General features: G+C 36.7%; 1 pseudogene; it reads left to right on the top strand.

Annotated features, from left to right (window-relative positions):
- The first annotated feature begins 799 nt into the window (after positions 1-799).
- On the top strand, positions 800-10,731 carry LOC122797238 (annotated as a pseudogene).
- Positions 10,732-25,671: the final 14,940 nt, after the last annotated feature.

Raw genomic sequence — 25,671 nt, forward strand, 5'->3', positions numbered from 1 at the left:
ACAGGAGATGCCCTTAGTAATAATTTTCATGAGGTGAAAGGCTTTCTTAATGACACTGGATACATGAAGGTCATAGAAGAGGGTGTGTATCATGAAGGTGCTGTGATCTCTAATGATAGTGTCTGTATTAGGATGCAGTCATTAATGTAGTATGCATGTGTGAGGGGGTGCCATTTATGTAGTATGCGTATGTAAGGGGTGTCATATGGTTCCCTATTACATCCTCGAAGACGCTCTTACCCGAATACATAAACGCAGACACATCTCCATCAAACCACGTAAACATCGATTGACGTGAAGCGCGAAATCCAAAATGTTGAATTGTCATGTTTGGCCATTCTGTGATATAGCTCCGTAAGGTAAGTGTGCGATAGTTACGGACCTTAGGGTTAGGGTGCGGGTTAAGGTAAGTGCATAGATGGTGGTATATGCAAGATGTAGTGTAGGATTAGAAGTAGGGTTTAGTTTAGGGTTAGAAGTAGGGTTTTGGTTGGTGTATGTATGTGTTTGTTTAGTTTGTTTGGGTAGGTAGTATGTAGCGGGCGGTGGGGTGGGACAAGTATGACAGTTCGAGGTTTTGAATTTCTCGGTTTAGGGCATTCAGTGTATTGGTGGTTTGCGGAATACGTGTTGGCGTTTTTGTATTCGGTTATTAGGGCTTTCGAGCTTGCAATATAGACACGTGTCATATACGTGGTATGCGTGTGAGAGGTTCTAGTTTCCAAACTATACAATGCTACATTTTTTTTTTATTTTGTTTAGCTTTAGGTCGTAATCCTAACAGACCACTAATTTGTGCATGTTAGACTATCTTGCAGGATTTGAGAGTGATCAGGAAGTTGATGGCTGCAAGGTTGCAATTGTCTGCAAACTTATTCAGTCAGTAATCTTTAATGTCAGATTTGACATCAAAGAGGTAGATGACAAATACAAATGGGTCTAAAAATGAACTCAAGAATACACAACTGTTGGCTAGACTCTTGGGAATAATGTGCAATCATCTCTAACCGAATGATGTCAGACACTAAGCTAAATGTCAATCTAATGGGCTATATATAGATTTTTTTAATATTGACTAGTCTTTGGTGATGCCAGAGTGTGGTATAATTTCAAAAATAACAGCTAAATAGAAGTTACATTTATGCATAGATTTGATATCACCTAATATATCTCTGACTCCCTCAAAGAAATCAGCTAGGTTTAATTTGCATGATCTCACATGTAGAAACCAGATTGTAGAATTCTTATGTCATAATTTATGAGGTTCATGATGATATGTTCCATCACTTTGCAAATGATGCTGGTGATGTTATTAAGTCTATAGTTGTCAGGATCCATTGTAAGGCATCTCTTGTAATGGGTACATACTACAGCTGTCGCCAGCCATTTAGTGTATATATATATATATATATATATATATATATATATATATATATATATATATATGTATATATATGTATATATATATATATATATATATGTATATATATATATATATATATATATATATATATATATATATGTATGCAGTGAAGAAGCTGTTGCTGACTGTCATACTAAGGAGGTCTGCTAGGTCATATTACATACTGTCCCAGACACAGGCCGGCATGTTATTTGACCACATAGAGCTATTGATCTTGTTCCCAGACAGTACTTGTAGTATCTGTTCAGAGGTGATTACTGGTGGCTTGAACTGAATGCTTTGGACAGCAAAATGTGCATGTGACAGAGGGGAGAAGTTGGATAGTAACAGCATATTCGGGGTCTGAGCAAGTTATTCCACTACAGATAAGCTTGGTGCAATTTTCAATATAATTTCTGAGTTTCTTTACTATAAATAAGGAATGTCATGTAGTTATCTTTAGGTGAAAGCAAATTTTAGTTCATACTTTTCTCTGAGAATTTAATCTTGCTCTTATCTTCTTTGTTAAACCTTTTGATGTTGATTACAAGACACTGTGTTTTTGTTCTAGCATTATTATTATTATTATTATGAAATGAGAGATGAGTTATTTGTAATAAAAAATGGACAGTTTCTTATCTTCCAGCAAGTTATATAGATGACATGTTTGTTTTCTCATTCCTCTGACTCCAGCCATTTTAAAACCAATGAGGCACTTGCTCATGTGTGCAAGCCAAAAAAAAAAAAAACAAATGGCTAAGTACATCTTGTTTGGGTGCAGGCCTTGCAGAATAAAAATACTAAATGATCACTCATCATTGTAAAGAAGTACTGACTAGACCCATAGTCTGACAAACTCTGAGACAGCATGCAAGAAGTAATAACAACTGGAAATGTTTAAATTACCACAGACCCTTGGTGAACAAGTCAGCACAACTTACAAAAAGAGGAGATTCAAAGATTAACCAGAAGCATAATACTACCAGGTGAAGGAATATCTATATCTATATCTGTATCTGTATCTGTATCTATATCTACAGTATATTTGTATCTATATCTATATTTATATATCTATATCTGTATCTATAGTATATTTGTATCTATATCTAGATCTATATCTATATCTACAGTATATTTGTATCTATATCTATATTTATATATCTATATCTGTATCTGTATCTAGAGTATATTTGTATCTATATCTAGATCTGTATCTATATCTACAGTATATTTGTATCTATATCAATATCTATATCTGTATCTGTATCTTCAGTACATTTGTATCTATATATCTATATCTATATCTGTATCTACATTGTATATTTGTATCTATATCAATATCTGTACCTACAGTGTATTTATATATATATATATATATCTCTATCTGTATCTACAGTATATTTGTATCTATATCTATATCTACAGTATATTTGTATCTATATCTAAATCTACATCGGTAGCTACAGTACATTTGTATCTATATCTGTACCTACAGTATATTTGTATATATATATATATATATATATATATATATATATATATATATATATATATATATCTATATCCATATCTGTTTCCATATCTGTTTCCATATCTATATCCATATCTATATCCATATCTGTATCCATATTTATATCTCTAGATCTATATCTGTATCTACAGTATATTTGTATATATATCTATATCTAAACCTACATCTGTATCTACACTATGTTTGTATATATATCTATATCTGTATCTACAGTATATTTGAATCTATATCTATATCTGTATATATAACTGTATCTATATCTATAGCTATATCTGTATCTACAGTATATTTGTATATATATCTATATCTAAACCTACATCTGTATCTACACTATGTTTGTATATATATCTATATCTGTATCTACAGTATATTTGAATCTATATCTATATCTGTATATATAACTGTATCTATATCTATAGCTATATCTGTATCTACAGTATATTTGTATATATATCTATATCTAAACCTACATCTATATCTACACTATGTTTGTATATATATCTATATCTGTATCTACAGTATATTTGTATCTATATCTATATCTTTATCTATATCTATATCTGTAGCTACAGCATATTTGTATCTTTATCTATCTATGTCTATATCAGTATCCACCATATATTTATATCTATATCTATCTATATCTGTATCTACAGTATATTTGTATATATATCTATATCTGTATCTATAACTATATCTATATCTATATCTATACCTTTATCTATACCTATATCTCTATCTGAGCTACAGAATATTTATATCTATATCTATCTATATCTATATCTGTATCCACCATATATTTATATTTATATCTATCTATATCTATATCTGTATCTACAGTATATTTGTATATATATATCTATATCTGTATCTATAACTGTATCTATATCTATATCTATACCTATACCTATATCTATATCTAAAGCTACAGTATATTTGTATATATATCTATATTTATATATTTATATCTATATCTAAATCTACATCTGTATCTACATTATATTTGTATCTATATCTATACTTATATCTATATCTATATCTGTATCTGCAGTATATTTGTATCTATGTCTATATCTATATGTTTGTATCTATATCTATATTTATAGCTGTATCTACAGTATATTTGTATCTATATCTATATCTGTATCTACCGTATATTTGTATCTAAATCTATATCTATAGCCATATATCTCTGCCTATCTATCTATATTTGAGTTTACGTTATATGAATGGTATTTTCACAGCAGTAATAGCTTCCCAAACTGTCTAAACAATATGTAACTATATCCATATCTGAGTATTGTCTCATACTTTTTTAACTAAATGAATTGCTCTAATTGAAAATAAATATTTTTGTCTCAATCAGAAAGGAAAAATACATCCCATCTTACTATTCCAGTTGATTTATTTGTTTATTTATATATTTATTTATTTAAAATCATATTGTACACTTATGAGGATCAGTTGCAGAAAAAAAGGACTGTTTCTGTCAAATAATGGAATAGTGTGATATGCTCATATGCAGTGAAACTGACTTAAAATATTATGATTTTTACAATACCAATTATTCTCTTGCCTGTCTGGGAGAATGTTTTTATGATTCCCTTTATGATTCACTGTGTAGTGTTTATACATTCTACCTTTCAACAATTAGCTAAGATGTTATATGCAAATAAAACATGTTTTCCATGCTTAATCATATCTATCTAGTATCAAAGATTATTGCATAGTGTAGCAATAAAAATCTGACTAATGAATGACAAATTATTACTTTCTGAAAATAAGGTATTCAATGGTAGCCTGAACAAAAATTCACTGAAAAAAAAATATGTGAACAATACAGTATCGTCCCTACCTCTGACTTTAGTGTCACTCTACCTTGTGATACACACACACACACACACACACACACACACACACACACACACACACACACACACACACACACACCTGCACTCTGTTCTCTCAGTCCTTCTATGTAAAAACAGAGATGTCTAATTTGGGCTTTTGAGGAATTTTAGTGGAAAGTATATAATGATGGCAACAAACAAATCACTAAGCAGCAGTTACTCTCCTCCAACAGTGAGAAAACATGAGGCAGCAAACATTATTATGATTAAAATGTCCTTGATCAAGTAATTCATTTCAAGGATACTTTCAGTGTCTTGTATAAAAGAAGGACAACTAATTCATAATTTTGTTCTCCCCACCACTGTGTCTTGATTGTATCAACCCAGCACTCCACTACCTGTCCATCTCGGGTCTACCAGCTGCTTGTCCCATGCCCTGGACATAATCATGTGGGAATTAGGCATTCAGGGCCTTAACATGTCTGTGCATCAATCTGTCGGGGTTCAAATTACAACCTACTAATTTCCCCTTCCCTTTGTGAACCTGATGGTATGCATGGGGGTGGACATGCAATGGAGATTTGCAGTGTATCACCCCAGTTGTACAGCAGCTCAACCATGCCTACAACCTATACCCCTCTTTCTTAATGCCTAATAGTGTGTCTTCCCCAGCCTCTACCAAGAATGTACACCATAGATGCTCATAGGTCCATCCATCCTTCAGTCACCTGAGCTGCTACTCATACTTGGGTCACTTGGGTCATAGATGTGGCTTTATCCCTCTATGCCTCCAAAGCAGCTACAACTAATTCATAAATGAAACATAATAGAAGGATGCATTTATATCAGGAAAAATGTGTACTCACTTATGATTAATGCTTATTCTAGCTGTAATAACTTCTTTGCTATTTCTATTAGAATGCTTTAAACATAAATGTAAAAGAAAAATAATCCCTAATTCTAAGGGGAAATGTAACTTAATAATAGAATAAAACAAAAATAATACATTTTCGCAGTGGAACTGTACAGTTTTTTGGAATAACTTTTCTTAACTAAGTTTTTTTCTCAAAGATTAATGATTACAGTAGAAAAATTTGAAGTAACTGCTGAATGAAGAAGTGATGGTTATAAAAATGCATTCCAGTTTTGAAATTACTGTCACACACTTAAGACAGAGCTCTGTGGCCTGACATGTAACCCACTTTTTTCAATTGCCCATTTCAGGACCTGCCTAAATAAACACCTTGGTACTTAAGCTATGAATAAATAGAAAAAAATGTATCACAGAAAACCAAAGATTGTCCAGTAAGAAATATAATATAAATGTAGAACAAACAAATCAGGCATCCACCAAGGCTGAAAACTAAAAAAGTCTTTAATATACAGGATAAGTGCTTTCACACATAGTGTGCTTCATCAGATCCATACAACAAGGCATTAAAATAAGTCCTTTAAATAATGCAATGTATTTAACAATTAACCAATCATCATAGAAATTCAATTATTGATGTATATTACGTTTTTTAAGAACTGGCTTTAAAGGCACTGATGCATTAAGACCAGGCAGCTTGTCAGCCTGTAATTTAATAATCCATTTAGTTTCTACAGTTTGAAACTTATTTTAATGAGGCACACTATGTGTGAATGCGCTTATCCTGTATATTAAAGACTTTTTTAGTTTTCAGCATTGGTGGATGCCTGATTTGTTTGTTCTATACTTAAGCTATGACATCAGTGGAGCCATAGGTGCACATAGTATGTCAATTAAGCCTAAATAATTTCCAAGAACAAAATATTTTGTCCAAATTGTTATGCAGTTCAGTTGTACCAAAGATGCTACACTGTCTCACCAAAGACATTTTTAGACAAAGCATTGCATTTACTTACTTGCTTTATTTTTATTTCAGGTGGAAGCTTAACAATGATGGCATTTATACAGTATGGAATTATGTTTTGAGTTGTGAAAATAGAAACCCAGGATGTAGTAATTATAATCAAGCACAGTAGATTAAGACTGTCCTGGATTTACTTTCTCTTGTATTAGCAGTCTGTTGTGCCCTGCCCTCATGACCAAACATTGTAATTTCCAAGTAAGTCCAGCCATAAACACCATTCTTGCTACAGACTAATAATCCATTAGATTTCATTCACTGGGAATGAATCATCACACTGCCTGAATCTGTTAAATCTGTTAGGTGAAATGTAGTTTAATAAAAAAATAATCATCCAGGCTAGATATACTTTGTGAACACTCATACAGAGCTGTATCCAGCAATGGGCTACCTAGGCAGCTGTCTAGGGCCTGATGCTGTCTTGGGGGCCCAGCCGTATAACATCAATTAAAAAAAAAGAAAAAAACAGGTTTTCCTACAAAATTAAAAAAACACTACTTCTTTCTTGGTCTTCCCTGTGTCTGAACACTGAAGAAGTACTGCTGCTTTAAGATTTCTTGCTTAGCATGCAACAGCTCTAGCCTTTTCACTGTGAGATGATTTTAGCCATTAAGCCAATGAGACTGGAGATGGCACACATCAAATGAGAAATCTTACAGGTACTAGTGCAAGATTTAATTTTGCAGCAGAACAGGCAGTGACCTATATGAAATACAAGAACCTTTGTGCAGTATTATTACATTTCATCTAGGAAGCTCACAGGATAGTTAAAATGTGTCACCTTAAATTATATACCACGGATATTAGTGACAGTTCCTGTCAGTGTGAAACAGTTGGTAGCATTGACTTATTTAGAACTCAAAATGAGGACTGTGCCTTATAATGAGGTACAGTTTGAAAAGAGAAACAGATGAATAAAATAACTAGATCAGAATTTTCCAAAAACTCACTGGAAAGCTTTGTAGACTAAAATGAAACACTCGATGCGTTAAAATCCAAACTCGTATATTTATTTTAAGCACTAAACACATGCTTTTTGTCGGTAACACAACCAACTTCTTCAGAAATGGATACAGAGTCACTAAATCAGAACCTCTACTTATAATGAAACAAAGTAATCACATGTTCTTCAAGTTATAGACCAAGTGCAGTCAGATGGTAGGGGAGGTCCAGTGTCCCTCATTCTGGAATGTATAGAATTGACGTGGCAGCTTAGTTTAGATGCCTGTCATTCTCCTGGTATAAATGGTATGTCATCTATAACATGCTTATTAAAACTCAAAAGGTTAAATAGATGACAATACTTTATAGTTGCATCAGTGTTTAAACACACACATCTTTTATATTTTTGTTTGTCATATAGTAGTCCATAACGTTGTCAATTCACTTATAAGCTCAAAATAATAATAATTTTTTTCTCTCCCTTGCAATCTTCTTTCAATGCAGGGAGCTATGAGGGCTAAAGGTGGTAGGTTAGGAGTATCCAGAATTATGAATAACAGTGTATTAGCGACTAGGAGTATGTTTTTTTCAGACTTGGTTACATATAGTTCAACTTTATTCTGTACTAAATTCTATATATTCATTGAATCATACCGAAGAACTTTCTGATGTATTTTTCAATTAGTAGCCAATAGATTTACACATTTTATGTTTTCTTCTGTTCAGTTATAAGGTTCTTCAATGTACTGCATTTAGATGATAGTTTTTCACTGAACTGACATCTGTATGGTTGACTGACAGTGGTTTAGTTTTTCATCATAGAGTTAATAGTTTGTTTAAGAGCAACATAAGGCAAAAGCTGATATATGTTCTGCATTTGATTTTAGTTACAATGCAAGGGCTGTTTGTATTTTAAGCCGACAGTGGTTTATGTTTTTATTTCATAAGCATGTTTTTATATTACAAGTATGGTATATACTGTAAGTAAGTATTTTTTATTAAAAGTTTTTAAATTATAAACAGCGGGGGATTAACAGTTTTACAGGAGCAACACCAAGCAATTTGATGACTATTTATGGTGTAGCCCTCTACTTTTTTCAGTAGAGAGAGTGGACTGGTCTTTTATTTGTCCAGCAATGTTCCAGGGGTTTTAATGTGGTCTCGCAGACCTTGAAGAACATGTGATTACTTTGTTTCATTATAAGTAGAGGTTCTGATTTAGTGACGCTGTATCCATTTCTGAAGAAGTTGGTTGTGTTACCGACGAAATAAATATACGAGTTTGGATTTTAACACCTCGAGTGTTTCATTTTAGTCTACAAAGCTTTCCGGAGGGTTTTTGGAGTGTATCCACCTTTACGTTCTTTTTACTTCAGTTTATATTCAGTAAAAGTTTGTTTAGATCAGAATTTTGCTTCCAACTCTCATTAAGGATTTTGAAAGTGATATAACAGATGACCTGCATACCTGAAATGCAATGATTTACAGTTGTCTACTATGCCTAAATTCTAACATATTTTAGAATCAAAATGTGCAAACCAGTTTTCATACACAGATGTTCTATACCAGTTTTCTTACATTGATATAGTAAAAATATTTTTCATCTTCACATTCTTAATAAATTAAATTATAGTATGAAAGGCCTTGCAGAAACCTCCATTATATAGCAGGTGGGTCACATGATTTATTGAAAAAAAACAGAGAAAAAAGTTTTAATATTATTTTTCATATTATGCCAGAAGGAATAGCTATTCTTGATGACAGACAAAATGAGATGTAGGTGGCCTTTTATTTGCTTTATTCATTGCACTAATAAATTCATTCATTAATATAACTGGATTATGTTATATAGTGTAAACATATACATTTTTTTAGTCTAATCATGTTGCATTTAAGTATTATTTATTTATTTAGTTATTTAACATTTGTTTACCGGGATCGTCCAACTGGGTGAAAACCCATTTTCAGTAGAAGACCAGGGGCAAAAAAGCTCTAAAGACAGTTAATACTAACATACAACAATTAGAAATAGATACATTTTGAAATACAAACATTTAGAAACACAAATATCAAAAAATATTTAAGAATACTAGTTTGAACACACCATAATGACTAATAGTTGCCCACAATATAAAAAAGGACATTCAGTAGGATAAATAGGGAATAATAAAGCAAGATGGTTATTGCCTTCTTTATGGCCTCCAACAACCTCATAGGGGTAGATGTTTGTCAGGTGATATGGTCTGCATTACTTGGAGTAATGATCAGAACCATCTGATCTTTAGCATTCAATATGTTGTCATTGTTGCACATTACAGTGATAGTCTTTTCCATAAAATCAGATTATAAAGAATGTCTGTTTAGGTAAAAACTAATACTTTGACCGTTGATGCAGAGGAATATAACCTTGACATGTTAATGAGTTGCTTCTTGTGACAAGGGTGTATAATTTGCATCTTTTTCCCTTCATTTACCTACTGTAGGACACTGAACATCCGCTTTGAATTTTGTCGAAAGGAAGTTTACACCCGAATTTTGTCGAAAGAAAGTTTACACCCGACATTGTGAACTGTAGGTTAATAGACTACACTGTTTTTATAGTTAGCCATAACAAGTTTTCTTAACGTCTCATTAAACGCATTAAATAGCGACTCTTATTGTGAGATCAGTCAGTATCGGGACCAGCATTTCAGGGGCAGCAGAAATCAATAGGAAAAATATTTGCTGTATTCTTCCACTCTGTACATTGGGAATTTGTCATTTTATACAACAAAAGAACATATCCATGAGCTGTTTTCCAAGTGCGGGGACATGAAGAGGATCATCATGGGCTTGGACAAAGTCAAGAAAACTCCTTGTGGTTTCTGCTTTGTAGAATACTATACAAGACAAGAAGCAGAACATACAATGATATATATTAAGGGTACATGATTGGATGACAGAATTATCCAAACTGACTGGGATGTTGGTTTTAAAGAAGGTCGACAGTATGGTAGAGGGAAGATTGGAGGACAGGTCAGAGATGAATATCGCACAAATTATGATGCTGGAAGAGGGGGTTTTGGCAAAATAGTCCTGTGGCAGAAAGCTAACCAGCAGTTTATGATATACTAATTGGTCACAAAAATTAAAATATCTCTTCAAGCTATCACTACAAGAAAAAAAAACAACTGCTGATGTAACACTGAAGGAGAGGAAAGTTTTCAGCAAGCTGCTGGAAGGATTGGACTACTCTGAAGATGTTTTTTTTTTTTTACACTGAAAAAGTTTTGTTGGGATTATCTGCTGTAACATCACTTGAAGTGGTTCACTGTATGAGAAGTTGATTGCAGAATTTACCTCATAACAAGCTGATTTGTACTGTCAGTATGATTTTGCAAAATTCCGTGCTTTCCTTCCAACAGATGTTGCCCTTGTGCTGCTCACTTCAGTGGGTTAGAGTTATATGAGCAGTCTGTTACTGTTCTTTGAAACATTTATTTATGGAAGACCTTCATTTAATTGTTGGTAAACTATGCCTAATGTCAGGAAAAGTGTTTAGGATTTTGATGTTTTTAGTAGCATGGCATTTGTTTGGGGGGAGGGGGAGTCAAGCAGAATACCTCTTTGGCCCTCTTCAAAAGGAACCTTGACGATTGGATGGGAGAAAGGAAATTCACCCCAGGGATCACATCAGTCACCTTGCTAGACAGGGGTCCAGGGAAGTAAATAGTGTGGGAAGAATTATCCAGGGAATTGTTATGGCTAGGCTTGTACAGGCCCTAGGGCTGATAGCCTAGTACCAAACTATGAACCTATGAGCAATTCACATAACCAGACAGTGCTTTGGAGCATTTGTGAATTTGGGGTAGGATCCTTAAAGGTCTCCATGATTTCATGCCTAGTAACTATGTTGTTGTTGTTGTTGTTTGTCTTTTGGCTTTTTCCCAGTAAGGGGTCGCCACAGCGGAACTCCAGTCCGCTAATGATTGGCAGCAGATTTTTATGAAACGCCGAGGTGCCAGCTCGATGCCCAACCTTCAACGAAGACACGCCCACTTACGCACGCATGTCTTTCGAATGCTACCCAACCACAGGGAGGACATGCAGACTCCACACAGAAGGCACTCCCAAGCCAAGCCGAGAATCGAACGGGAGAACCTCTTGCTGTGAGGTAACATCGCTACCGCTGTACCACCATGGTATACCATGTCTAGTAACTATGTACCTGTTGTTATTTGTCAGACATTCCCTTTTGCATAGCTTATCTAGTTCAGGAAATGTTATGGCAATATCACCAGCATAACAATTTTAATGTGATGCGGGCAAGTTATTTTTCAAGGGCATCAGGTACTTCATTTGTACATGGAGCACTGAAATGTAAAGCTGTTTGCCTGCAGCAACATTTGAATTAGTTATAGTTGCCTTTAACATGGAATTATTCTTCAAGAGATTATTTTTATTGACATAGTGTATGTTATCAGGTGGTTAATATTTTGTATGCTCTCATAAATACTCTTCTGTATAAACTGTGCTACAAGTGCCTGGATTTTATGGTATGAAAATGCAAATGATCTTTATAAAGCTTCACATAATTCATCCAAAGCTACCAAAAAAGTACATGTAATTTGTTTTTTTCATAAAATTAAGGAATGTACATAAGACAGCCAAGAGGCTAACTACTGGCAGGGGTTGGGGGCAGCTCTGTGGATGATTATGCTCTTATCATCTGGTTAGTTTTAAGCTGCCTTTAATCTGGCTTTGCAGGCCAAGTGAGTGTGTGTGTGTGTGTGTGTGTGTGTGTGTGTGTGTGTGTGTGTCTGTGTGTGTACATTAAGTTAGAATGCATTGGCTACTGTGTGCTTGTGTGAAACAAATTTAAAATATGTGACTCTGGTCATTGTTGTTATTTGTTTTTTTTACACAATATCTGAGAAGGATGCAGTCAACAATTTAGCTATACTTACTGGGTTTGGGGATGTTTGTGGATAAAAATGACTGATCCTGCTAAGTTAAAGTCATTATTCTGCCTTTACAGGACTAGTGTGCAGTTGTATAAAGCAAATTTGAATACTTTACTGTGGCCATTTTTTTCTATCACAATCAGACATGTGATGTGTACACATTCAATAAACTGACCATAATTGTTGCTTGTAGATATTGCTGGATTCTAATGACAACAATTGGAATAGTCTTTTATGGCTAAAATGATCTAAATGGGTAATTTTTCATTATTGTTGCATGCATTTTTGTTTCACTGCTTACTGGAAAAATGTTCAGAAATTACAAATTTAAAACACACTAACAAATGTTGCTGTATTAAACAAGAAATATAATTTAAAACAATTGGGAAGGTGAATCAAAGAACTCACGCATCCATGCATGGTCCTAAAAATGTGTTTTTGAGGGGGCATGATTTAAAAACAGCCCAGGGCCTAATGTACACTTAATCCACCATTGACCAGATGCATTTTTAGTGAATGTGAGTTTCAATGCTTTTCCACTGAATGTGAGTTTTAAGGGAAGAGAAGTTTACTGTTGCTCTTGTTAAGTCTGTTTTTATTGTGAGACGGTTTTATTTAGCAAATGATCATCGGTGTTTCTGCTCTAAAATTAGAAATTAAAGTTTTTAATTATATCCAAATCTCTGTAATTATTGTACAAGTCAAGAAAAAAATAGTATACACACTGATAGGCTTGAACATCGTTCATGGTAATTTGGGAGGGACAGCCAAGTAATCTGACACTGGAATCACTGCGGGAGGAGGGGGACTGGTCCATTACCTGGGGGGACCTGGCCAATTCCCTGCCAAGGGGTCCATTTAATAATGATCCAGCTCTAGGTAGATTTGTATTTACGGTTGTATACAAGATGAATGTAAAACAAGTTTGGCAAAGGGATTCAGCTGCATGTGTCATTGTCATAAAATTGCAGCTGGGTACACTGAAGCCTAAACAACAACACTTACTTATTCTTACTGTTTTTGCTATTAACTAGTATAGTTCATAGTTTAATTAGACTGGCATTCTATTTTGAAGAGACTTTGATTGAAAGTACTGTGTGCTTGTGAGCTGCCAGAAGGCTTACATCACAAAAAATAAAATAAATAAGTCAAACCATTTGCTTAGCCTTAATACAGTAGGATGAGCTAGTTGCAAGAATAATGCTAGCAAACTAGATGGACAACCTGGCTAGACGTATAAACTAATGAGCAGTGTAGAGGAAATGCCTATCAAATATGACTGTAACATTTATTTTTGGCATCGGGATGATTCATTGAACTACTTGAAACAAATGCACTTTCTAATTCCAAACTATTGATCACTGAAAGATATTGATCTAAAGTCACAGATGACTAGAACAAAAAATGAATGCACATTACCCACAGAGTTGCCAATACTCACAGCAGTCCCACTAATTATAATAATCATTCTAAGGTCACAGAAACTTGAGCAAAATCCAGAATTCTCACCCCGCCCCACACAAACACTGATAAGGAATTTAATCTTGTTTTTCAGGAAAGTTCGCCTTTCTTTCATTAGCTAAACGGTCGACTCCACTCGTTATTCAGGTTAATTTAGCTGTTAGAAAGGAATGATTTTGCCAAGTTTCATATATGACGTCTATATTCTTATTCCCTTTTGGGAGTAATAAATATTTAAACTATATTAGTTTGTTTAAGGGATACCTGACAGCATCCCTTAAAATGATAAGTATACACATGAAAAAAAACAAACAAGCCATTAACCTGTCAAAGATAAAGAATATTCTGTTTTAAAATAACTAAAGCCAAAGGATGCTCAATCAGGAACGATTTATATCTTTCGTAGCATAATGCTTTGACCTCATGGATTTCTGGCCTCAGACAAACAATCCAATAATCTTAGTCAGGTTTTGAGGTAAACAACCTTTCAGGCACATGACATTTGCCTTTCTTTAGACATGCATCAACTGTCAATCTGAAGCGAAAATTAAAAAAAAAAAAAAAAAAAGATAAAAAGAATACCTGCATGTTTTATCCCCTGTAGATAAAATTATATTGTCACTCTCAAGGGATTCCAGTGCAGATTCAAGTGTCTCAAAAAATATTATCCATACTGAAAACTTTGGCAGGATAAAATAATGCTATTAATCCTGTTTTGTTTATTTGGCTGTTAGTTTTTTTAATTTTTTTAGCTTTGTACATATCTAAACAGATAAATGAATTGGACTGAGAACTCCTTCAGGTAAGTCCATGGCCGTCCATATGCATATATAAACATCAACAATGAATACAAAAGAAGCTGAAATGAAATAAAACAAAAAATAAGTAATACTAGAAAGTAATATATCCCTGCCTAACATGGAATATGTAAACTAGAAATGCTACTTCCTTCCTTTTGTATGCCATACTGTAAGAAGGCTTATTGTCCAATTGCTAATAACTTCCCTGATAAATAACTACAGTATTAGTCTAGACACTATACTAACATCAGATGTTTCTGTCTTAAACAAGAAAACTGTGTTTTTTCAGTCATGAGCACAGATGAACAATCGATCTTCTAAACCACTAATAGGTGTGTGTGTGCATGCATGCATGTGTGCGCCTGCTTGTGTGTGTTCATGCACGAGGGCATGTATGCATGCACGCACATACCTTTTGGCTTTTACTGCAGTTGTGTAGAAGCAGGTTAAAACTTTCTGACTTATTCTCTGATGTTGCATAACAAGTTTACTTTATCTTGTATCTTTTCAATAAAGTATATTTAGCACTGAGGTAGATCTTGAAAATGTGATTTTGTTTCTCTTCCTTGTTGTTATGCTAGTATTCATAAGTATGTCACATATAGAAATGACTTTGTAAAATTATAGGAATGAGGCTCCAGATGCAAATGATAGATAGCAAATATGCAATAATGCCATCAAATGCGGTGGAACAATTCAGCAAAGTAAAAAGCAGGCATGTTGTGTTACAGCAGTCACCTACTTGGGATGCAAGGAGCTGCCAATATACAAGAAAATGGATGTTTGCAGTTCAGCAGCTATATCAGAGCAAAATGTGCTAGTGGTCAACCATGGAGACACTGGCTTTAATATGACATGCTTCAGCCCTGTGTATCAATGCAGATGGTACTGTCTGTGCCTACCTTATTATAAACCAGCAGACCAGCAGGCTATAGCCAGCTTGTATGCAGATAAAGATACTGTATGGAGGCTTATCGAATTATGTCTCTGACATTCCAAATCAAGTGTTATGCATGGATACTCATCCCAGTGGACATTAATGTAGTAGTTTTAACCATCTTAGCTATAGTGACTCTTCAGCAACCTAAACCAATTGCTGTACATTATGCTATAGCACATATGGTCACAAAGGACTGGTGAAGATAAAACCATCACTACCCAGGTGATTTACAACCTTTTCAATTTCCCTGACATCCTTGGAGACATTGACTATATGCACATTAGCACAAATTCCCCACCTAGTCCACAGGGTGCCACCTATATCAGTAGGAAAAGGTTTGCCTCCCTAAACTGCTTGCTAGTTTCCAATAACAGGGTATCACCTATAAAGTTTGTGTGCACCATTCTGGCAGTTCCTGTTATTCATATATCTGGCAGGTAGCCTACCTATATGAGTGTTTCATATATGATGACTTTCCAGAGTGACATTTAATTGGTAAGTGCACACCTAGGCAGGTACAAAGCCTGGACTATACAGGTACCATGTAATCAGATAGCAGGTCACATATAATGGAGTCTTCAATGTGTGCAGCAGAATATACTGATATGCAACGACCTGCCTCTACAACAACACCTCTTAACTATCCAGATTTTTGCCATCTATTTTTGGTCTGTTCCTTATAAAATGTGTGTTTTTTGTCAAATCACTGAGGATTGAAATCATTAAATAATGACATACATTTGAGTTTCAGACCTCATATCCTTCAGAAAATGCATGCTAACATAAAACCTGTTGTTCTAGCAACTTCCTAAGTTGCCAAGAGTGCAATTTAAAATCTTTCCCTATTTTTAAGCCTTTGCTCCCCCATTATTTTAAGCTACATCCAGATATCGTGCATTAAGACTGAGAGGTATGTCTGCACCCCTCAGCCCATGACAAAGATGGCATCTAATACTGTGCATGCGCAGACACACAACATGATGGAATTTGTTTTCAGTCTGCTTAAGGGATATTTCTACTGCCTTAATGCATCCTTTGAGGCACTACATTATTCATATGAGACTAGCAGTTGGATATTTGCTGTGTGTGCCATGTGCCACATGCCAGATTATATACCGTAATTGTGCAAGAACAGCTGTAGTAACAGGGTAAAAATCCCAGCATGGCTGTTGGAGCACTAGGCAAGGAGTAGGGCAGCGGAAAGACACCATGTGAGGCAGAGGAAGGCTCAGTGGAATGCAACACTGGCAAAAAGGCATTTTCTAATCCCCAACTGTGAGCTATAATGCAGCCAAAACAGAACAAAATAGTTCATGCATTATCAAACCCAGGATATGCAATACAACATATGGAGAGGCCATGTCATCCACCAGACTTTGCATTACACATGCAGGTTAGGGTGGAAGCAGGGTACAGTCACCATAATTTATTTTTATTTTATTTAACATTTATTAACCAGGAAAGTCTGACTTGGAACGTAGCCAATTTTCAGGGGAGGCCCGGGGAGAAATGATCCAGACGCATGTCTTTGAGTGTGGGAGGAAATTGGAGTACCCAGAGGAAACCCACACAAATCCAGGGAGGACATGCAGACTCTGCACAGAAGGCACTCTAGCTGAAAATCAAACTGGAGAATCTCTGGCTGTGAGACAACACTACCACTGCACCACTGCACCATCATTTGCCAAGCAAGAGTAGATGCAGAAGCCTTGCAGTAATGTTGCAGGTTTTGGACAGTGAAGTCTCACAAGGAGAAGTCGCTATGGTATGAGCATTGGCAATGTGATGTATGATGGCCTGCAGTCTCAAGACATGATACAGCTCATGGCATAGATAGTGAAGAATATTAGAGCATGCATGCATGCACACACAGAAAGGGTGTGCTATATTGGGAGTTATCATGTTTACTGTATTGTTGAGCCAGATGATGGCCAAAAGTAGGCATGGTCCACCATATGTCAACAGGGGATATTGATGGTACAGAAGTATGGTAGAATGAATGTGTAACCCAGTAATATGTCGAAGTGGTGAGCCTGAAGAATCCTGGTCATTATGTCCACTTCCTATGAACTCTATCAATACATGACACTGGCTCCATCCAGATGTGGCCAGAACTAACACTGATGCTGTCTCAGCAGGGTTCTGTGTTTTGTGAGTATGTCTTCCTGTGACCAGCCATATTCCATCAGTACCTTTCACTGCTCATGCATAGCTGGACCTTCAGAGGCAAATCTGGGAATGACTTTGTCTCATGGTTACACAAACAGATTTACTATTAGCCACCAGAGATTTCAGCAACACTCTCTGCGATTTCTACCTATACCCTTTGTCAATGTGAAGGTGCTGGATGCCATCTTATAGGCAATTCAGATGTTGCATTTCATCATAAAGCTTGCACAGGACACTCACTATCTACAGTGCATAATGATGTGGGTAGCAGATGTCTTTGCCTGAATTGCGATCGGCACATCTTTTAATTAATGCCAAGTGTTGCACTCAGACCATGGTCAGACCTGGACCTGAGTGCAACACTGACTACTGTACCACTTCTTTGTGAGGTGTGAGTACATGCCAGATACAGTGCAGCTTGCAGATGCTATTTAAGTTGAAGATTCTTTTGTAACATGAATGGGGCTTATTTACAAGAAGTCTGCCAAACACTAGAGATGCTAGAGCTTTGTCTTGTCCATGCATCCGAGACCTCTTTTATGTGGGGAATGTGACTGCTCCACCCAATGCTAATACTGCTGAGAGTGCTACTGTGTCACAAGACTGTTCTGTGTGCATACTACCATCATCAACCACAAGTAACCCGTTGCTTTCCAGCAGGTTCTATCCCACTGTGCCAGCTTCTTCACCAGTAGAACCTGTGAAGGCATAGAAACTATATACCTTTGACAGCATTTAAATAAATGGTAACCAACCCTCAACTCTCTTCTGGAATACAGTAAAGTGATAAAATTTGTGAACACCATATACCTACATACCTTATTTTACACAGTACTGCAGTCACAGTCCAGTGATACCCAGAAAGCACATATGCAAAAGCCTCTTGCTGATAAGCTCTGCCTCACTTGCAGTGAACTGTAAACTACAGCAACATAACAGCTATTACTAAACTGGTGCAATCCTTAAAGAACTTGTGCAATCATCTCCAGTACATCTTCTGCATCCAAACAGGCCACTGGGTATGCAGGCCTGCTCCCCTCCCTTGACAGGGAAATAAGCAGTTATTTCACCTATAAAACCATTCCTGTGTTGATATCCTAGCCCCTGTAGTGGGCATGCCCTTGGCTAGATTCTTAGCCTTATTCATGGCACATACCTCTCAGCCTCTTAGACCAAGAAATCTGGACAAAGCCATAAATAATCTGGAGACAAAGGCCCAAAAATAGGGACATTTTTTAAATATTGCTCTTATAAATTTAGAAAGTCAAAAGACTAATATGTTTTACATTAAGATGGATTTTCTGAATAGTATGAAGTTTGAAACTCAAATATTTATCATTATTTTCTGACTTCAGCCCTTGATGATTTGCCAGTAAACCAAACGTTTATAAGGAACGGACCAAAAATATGGGGCAAAAATCTGGATACTCTGTGAAAATCTGGACAGTTGAGAGGTATGTCATGGCATATAGTATAATATGTTACCTTTAGCTGAACTTGATGCATACTTCTAATGTGGCAACTCACAGCATTGATGTTCTATACCACTCCCTGCCACACTTGCTCCTGAAAAGCCTTGTTGTGCAGACAGCCTCACCTCCTGTGTGGAGTTCTTTTCAATTCATCGCCTCACTTGAGGACCCATGACGTGTATATATGTTTGGGTTACATAGGCCAGACAATGTGTGGGCAGCTGTGGTGGTGCAGCAGTTAGCACTGCTGCCTCACAGCAAGAGGTTCTCTGGTTCAATTCTCAGCTGGGGTGCCTTCTGTGCGGAGTCTGCATTTCCTCCCTGTGGTCATGTGGGTTTTCTCCAGGTGCTCCAGTTTCCTCCCACATCCAAAAGACATGCAGAAGGTGGATTTGACACTCTAAATTGACCCTAGGTGTGAATGTGTGTGTGTGCCTTCTGTGGAAGGTTGGGCGCTGGGCTGGCAACTCGACACTGTAAAACTCTACTGTCAATCATGAGCAGACAGATGATCCGCTGTGGCAACCTCTAACCAGGAAAAGCTGAAAGAAGAAGAAGGCCAGACAATGTGTGTATAGATGTCATGTATAACTGTTTGCTGCACTCTGAACCTATATGGTGCTGACTCACCTGTCTACTGATGTGTTGAAAAATTCACCCCTTTACTATACAATCTGCAACTGTGAGTATGTTATCATGGTACCATTTCCCGCATCACCATATTGAAACCCTGAAATACACTGCATATCATATCACCCCACTCACAGTATGCATTGCCATGCCACATCCTATACACAGGGATCATCATATCCTGTCCTTTGTACACAGTACCCCTTGGTGTGCCAACCCACCCACAGCTGGACATGACAGCATCATAGCAATGTGGTTCATAGGTTAACCGGTTTTACATATATTCACTAGGCACGTGGTTCTATAAATCATTGAGGATCATAGTCCAATTTCATAACAGTCATTGAGAACTGTCTGGTTAAGGGAGCTATTCATAGTAACACTGTAGGCATATGTTGCTAACACGTTTAACCATGAAATACATACAGTAAACAGCTCAGAGCCTCAGCTTCTAAGCCCATAATGCAAGTCATAACACAACACAATATTTTGCTCATAGGAGATTCTGGTGTGAGACAAATACATGTCTTACTCAACAGTAAGGGAAAAAGTCACCATCAGGTGCCTATCAGGGGTCAGGAATAGCCACATCATACATGCACTCAAATTATTAGACCACAATTTCCAGTAAGGCTCAGTCACACTCTATGTGGGTGCAAATGACATGAAACATACTTCCCTGTACAATATGAAAAGACACATGATAGAACTCTTAGACTTTGTGTACCAGCCTTGTATGAGTTTTTCACTGAGCAATAACATTCTACCTTCTCCAGTGATGAATGCTGCAATATGATAAGAAGATAATTGAAACTAATAATTGGCTTAGTTTTTGTTGGTACTCCAAGGGGATACAATATTTATCAGGTCTATATTAGGATCTCAAAAGGACTAAACAGCGAATGCTCATATGAGCGAAAACAGAAAACATCAAACTCCTTATTTTGGGGGGCTGCGCCCCCACACCCCCTGCTAACTATATATTCCAACTCCAAGATTGCACCATAGTGAGGAAAGGGCAAATATACCATTCTCCACTGTACCACAATCCCAAAAGACCCCCTTCGATGTCCGCCATTTTCGCTAATATGAGCATTCACTATTTCGTCCCTTCGAGATTGTAATATAGACCCTATTTATCAGCATGGGTGGACAAACAGATCATGGTGCTTTGCCAGGGATTATCTGCACCTATCTCCTCCAGACTTTTAAATATTGAATAAGATATTGTCCTCCGCATAGTGCTTTTTTTAGGTAATGCCAAACTGACAAACTATGAAACTTAGTAAAAATAGTCACGAAAATCTAAAGATGTTTCAGCTCAAATACGACTGATATCTGAGTGGACTGACCTCTGGCCTGCTCTGGAATGTGCTGTGCACCTTCCCATATAGCTTGAGTGTCATTCCTCATACATTTTTTGACATCAAATGTTCTCTGTCAATTATCCAGCCTCTGTCAATTTGTGTCCATCCACTGGTACTGTTATGGCTGTCTGCATGTTATATGGCTCTTTGTGTACCCCGGGTGCATCCTTTACTTCTACCTCTATCCTTTCCAGAATAAATGTTTACTACCTTCCACAGCTACCCTTCTTCTTCGTATATGAAAAATGGTGCCTTTTTTAAAAAGTACATCTTTCCCTCTACCAAGGAATTCCTTATGGTCACCACTGTGTGTGTTTCCCTTTGCTTGATATTCCCCTTTTCTAACTTTGTTTCTTTCTAACTTTCTTTCTTTCTCATTTATATTTTGAAACAGGTTGGCACATTTCTATGCTGGTCCCAAAGACCTGCTGTAAGTAGGCATGTGGCAGTGCTGAAGCTTCATTGTGCCTGTTGTTGTGCACAGCCCTGAGTGCGCTCACCTGTTTTGCTTGTGATGTGAATCACTATCAAGAAAACTGTGCATGACTCTTGCAGTGACGTTGTCTAGTGCCGTCTATCCTTATATTGCTCCACTAATTTACTATGTGCAGCTTCTGTCTAAGCAAAATGCTTGTCTGTGAATCTCAAGCATATATTGGTAGATTTGCACTTATGGTAGCTTTCAAAACCATTGATCAGTTTGCCATTCCACAAAATATTTATTAGACATCGGTTTCTTTTCAGTGTGTTAATTTGTTGAATTTATAAAATGTAAACCAGAAGTCACATGGAAACAGATAAATTTATAGCAGTATACTATTTAAGTAATTCATAAATCACTATCTGCAATATTGACCTTAAAAAGATGATCAGTACAAACATTTGTATTCTCAACTAAAATAATAATTAGAATGACTTTATTCCCCAGATTGTTTTTTTTCTATTAATATTTCCATTCATAATCTCAAGCATGTTATATTAAAATAAATAAAGATTGTAATTAATAAATATAGACAGTTGCTGAAAATTCAGAAAATTGTTTATGATAGACTAATTACATCCAAGTATTCAGGATGACTTAGGATTTCAAATTTTAAGCATTTATCGGACCATAAGTGTCCTAAACATATTTACATTTCTTAACCTTTTTTTATAAATAGGGCAGCATTGCCACCTTACAGCAAGAGGTTTTCTGATTTGAGTCTTGGCTGGGGTACCTTCTGTGTAGTCTGCATGTGATCATGTGGGTTTCCTCCAGGTGCTCCAGCTTCCTTTCACATTGCAAAGGCATGCTGCAGGTGGATTGGACACTCTAAACTGACCCTAGGAGTGCATGTGTGCACCTTCTGTGGAAGGTTGAGGGCCAGGCTGACAACTCAACACCATAAAAACTCCACTGCCAATCATGCGGCAGACTGTTCTTCTGCTGTGGTGAGCCCTAACAGGAAAAGTCAGGAAAAGAAGAACCTTCTTTATAAATATGAATGATTGTTCATCTTGTATTATTGGACAGTTAGTGTCTTGGCATCATTTTTATTTCCAACCATTGTATATGTAAAAACATTTGGTCACATTTTGTTGGAAAATTAATTTTTCCTTCACTTCATCTGTTATATGGTATTTGGGAGGTATTAAAGATATACAAAGATCATGTTGAATGAAATAAAGAATTAATTCTTCAGGCCCTTTGCTTTTGTAACTGTTTGTAGGACCTATCACACAGAGATAATCCTGAAGTTGGGCATTTGTTATTACTTTACACATTTCACTTTGAATATAAAATTGTTTTTGTAACAAGAAGCCTTTTTGCGTTATGTTACATAAGTAATTACTTAGTAAAGTAGTAATTAGATTTAATTAACATCAGTAAGTTTTGAACTGGAAAATCATTAAGGAGAGAAGTTAGAAAGTAATAAGATACATTTCAGTTTCAGACTTCACAACCCTCAGCAGCTCCAAATCAGTAAGTAAACAGTTTTAAAGTAGAAATGAGCAACCAATAGAGACAGCATGCCAAGTATTATACATATACAGCCATATTAATTAAACCTTACCCAGTCCTTTTACACTTTGTGTGCATTATGGCTCTACATGGTGTGTAGAGCCGCACAAACAAGGTAAGCACCATGGCATTGTAATTACAGCATACGCAGCTGAACTGTATGCTAATCAAATAATCCAAGATGGAGGAGCTATTCAACAAGCTTTAAAGCAACCATGTACACTCAGTGCTGGTTTTCCTTGCAAATTTCAAACCTATTGGAATACAGCCATGGAAAGGAGTTTACACAGAAACAAAATGTTAGGGGCAGCTGTTGCATTAATTCATGTGTTTGTACAATAGGCTGAAGTCTATGTTGCTGCTGCTCCTGCTAATAGACTATGGCCAAGAAGAGTTTTCAGACCCCATTTAACTTATCACAATCTGCATGACTTGGAAATTGAAGAGTGCTACAGGGTGGATAGAGACATACTACAGGAACTCTGCAATCTCTGTCATTCCCAACTCAGAGACAGGGCAAACCAAGGGAAACAATTACCAGTGGAGACAATGGTATGTGTAACACTTAGAATTTTAGCTACAGGAACCTTTCACAGATCAACAGGGGACATACTGGGGGTGTCACAGGAATAAGCATCTGGGATTTCCATCAATTCCTGAACGCTATGCTCCAACATGCCAGTGACCAGATATATTTTCACTGAGGACAGGGCCACAAATATGCAACAGTTCTACCCTGTAGCACACTACCCTGAAGTACTGCAAGACTAGACTGTACATATATAGAAATATGCACCACCCAAGGAACAAGGAAGACTCTACATAAATAGGAAGGGTGTCCATTCTATTAACTGCTGAGTCATGTGTCAAGGGAATCATCTTGAATGTTTGTGCTGGCAACCCATTCAGCATATCTGACACACTTCCAAATTGCATCAGATGTTCAAAAGGGGGATATCCCAGAGGGTCATTTGCTGGGGGATGCAGGTTATGCACTGGAACTGTGGCTGATGACACCCATCAGAAATGCACACACTGAAGAATGCCATAATGAGGCACATGCTCAAACCAGAAATATCACAGAGCGTGTGCTTGGGCTGCTGAAGTCATGGTTCCAGTGCCTAGATACAGCTGGGGGAGCCCTGCAGTACAATCCACAGGCATGTACTTAAATACTCACAGTATGTGCCATACTATACAGCATCATCATGAGAAAGCAGCATCAACAGGATCAATAAGGGGAAGGGGCAAACATCCCACCACCAATGGCAAGGTCACCACAGCCACACCCAGGTGAGGGCTCAGTGGGGGAACCAGCAGCTACTGTGGGTGCAGGCGGATACAGGCATTCTCAATATGCTCTCACATTATCTACGAGGCAATGCTTGGCACACTCACTCCCTTTCTAAAGGGTTAAAAACCTTCATCCTATGCACATACATATAGTAACATTCATGCCAGGCAATGCTGACAGGCCTTACTTACCCCTGTAATGGCTGTGTACTCCTAGCATCAGACAGAGTCAGCCCTGAACTAAAACTGTTGCAACTGCTGGATTTACAAAGTAAGTGCTGAACCTGGAGTATATTGTGTAATAATATGAATGAATGGGATATCCTTGCATGTTATTAGTTGGTAATGTAAGTAAGTAAAAGGTGGGTGATTTGTACAGAAATTACTTTAACATGTGATAGCAGAGACTGATGGTTCTACATGTGTTGTCTATCAAGTAGTAGGCCTCAGGCATCAACGATTCACAAAAGTCATACCTCTCAAAAGTACTGATGGTCACCAAATGTCCTCAGTTTAGCATCATACTTTTGTACTGGAAAATCATTAAAGAGAGAAGTTAGAAAGTAATGAGCCACATTTCAGTTTCAGACTTCACAACCCTCAGCAGCTCCAAATGCACTCTTTCCAAACAACACTCGCATCAACACATAGAGCTACATTTCATGTAGACTCTACCTCTAAGCCGATAAGGCAAGCCATCAAACAATCCAACATTCTAGTCATTGGAGACTCCATCATGAGGCACTCTGATGTCCATCTAATCAGGCTGAGTAAGGAAAAGGTTACTGTCAGTTGCTTATCAGGGGCTAGGATCTGTCACATTATGCATGCACTCAGGTCATTGGACACAATTACCAATATGACTCAGCCATAGTCCATGTGGGAGTAAATGACCTGAGATGTACCTCCCTAGATTATATGAAGAGAGACATCATGGAGCTCTCAGAATATGTGTCTCAGGCTGGTATGAGCCTAGC

The sequence above is a fragment of the Protopterus annectens genome, chromosome 3.part0 (assembly GCF_019279795.1).
Source record: "Protopterus annectens isolate FY-2018-M chromosome 3.part0, PAN1.0, whole genome shotgun sequence".
NCBI classification, from domain to species: domain Eukaryota; kingdom Metazoa; phylum Chordata; order Ceratodontiformes; family Protopteridae; genus Protopterus; species Protopterus annectens.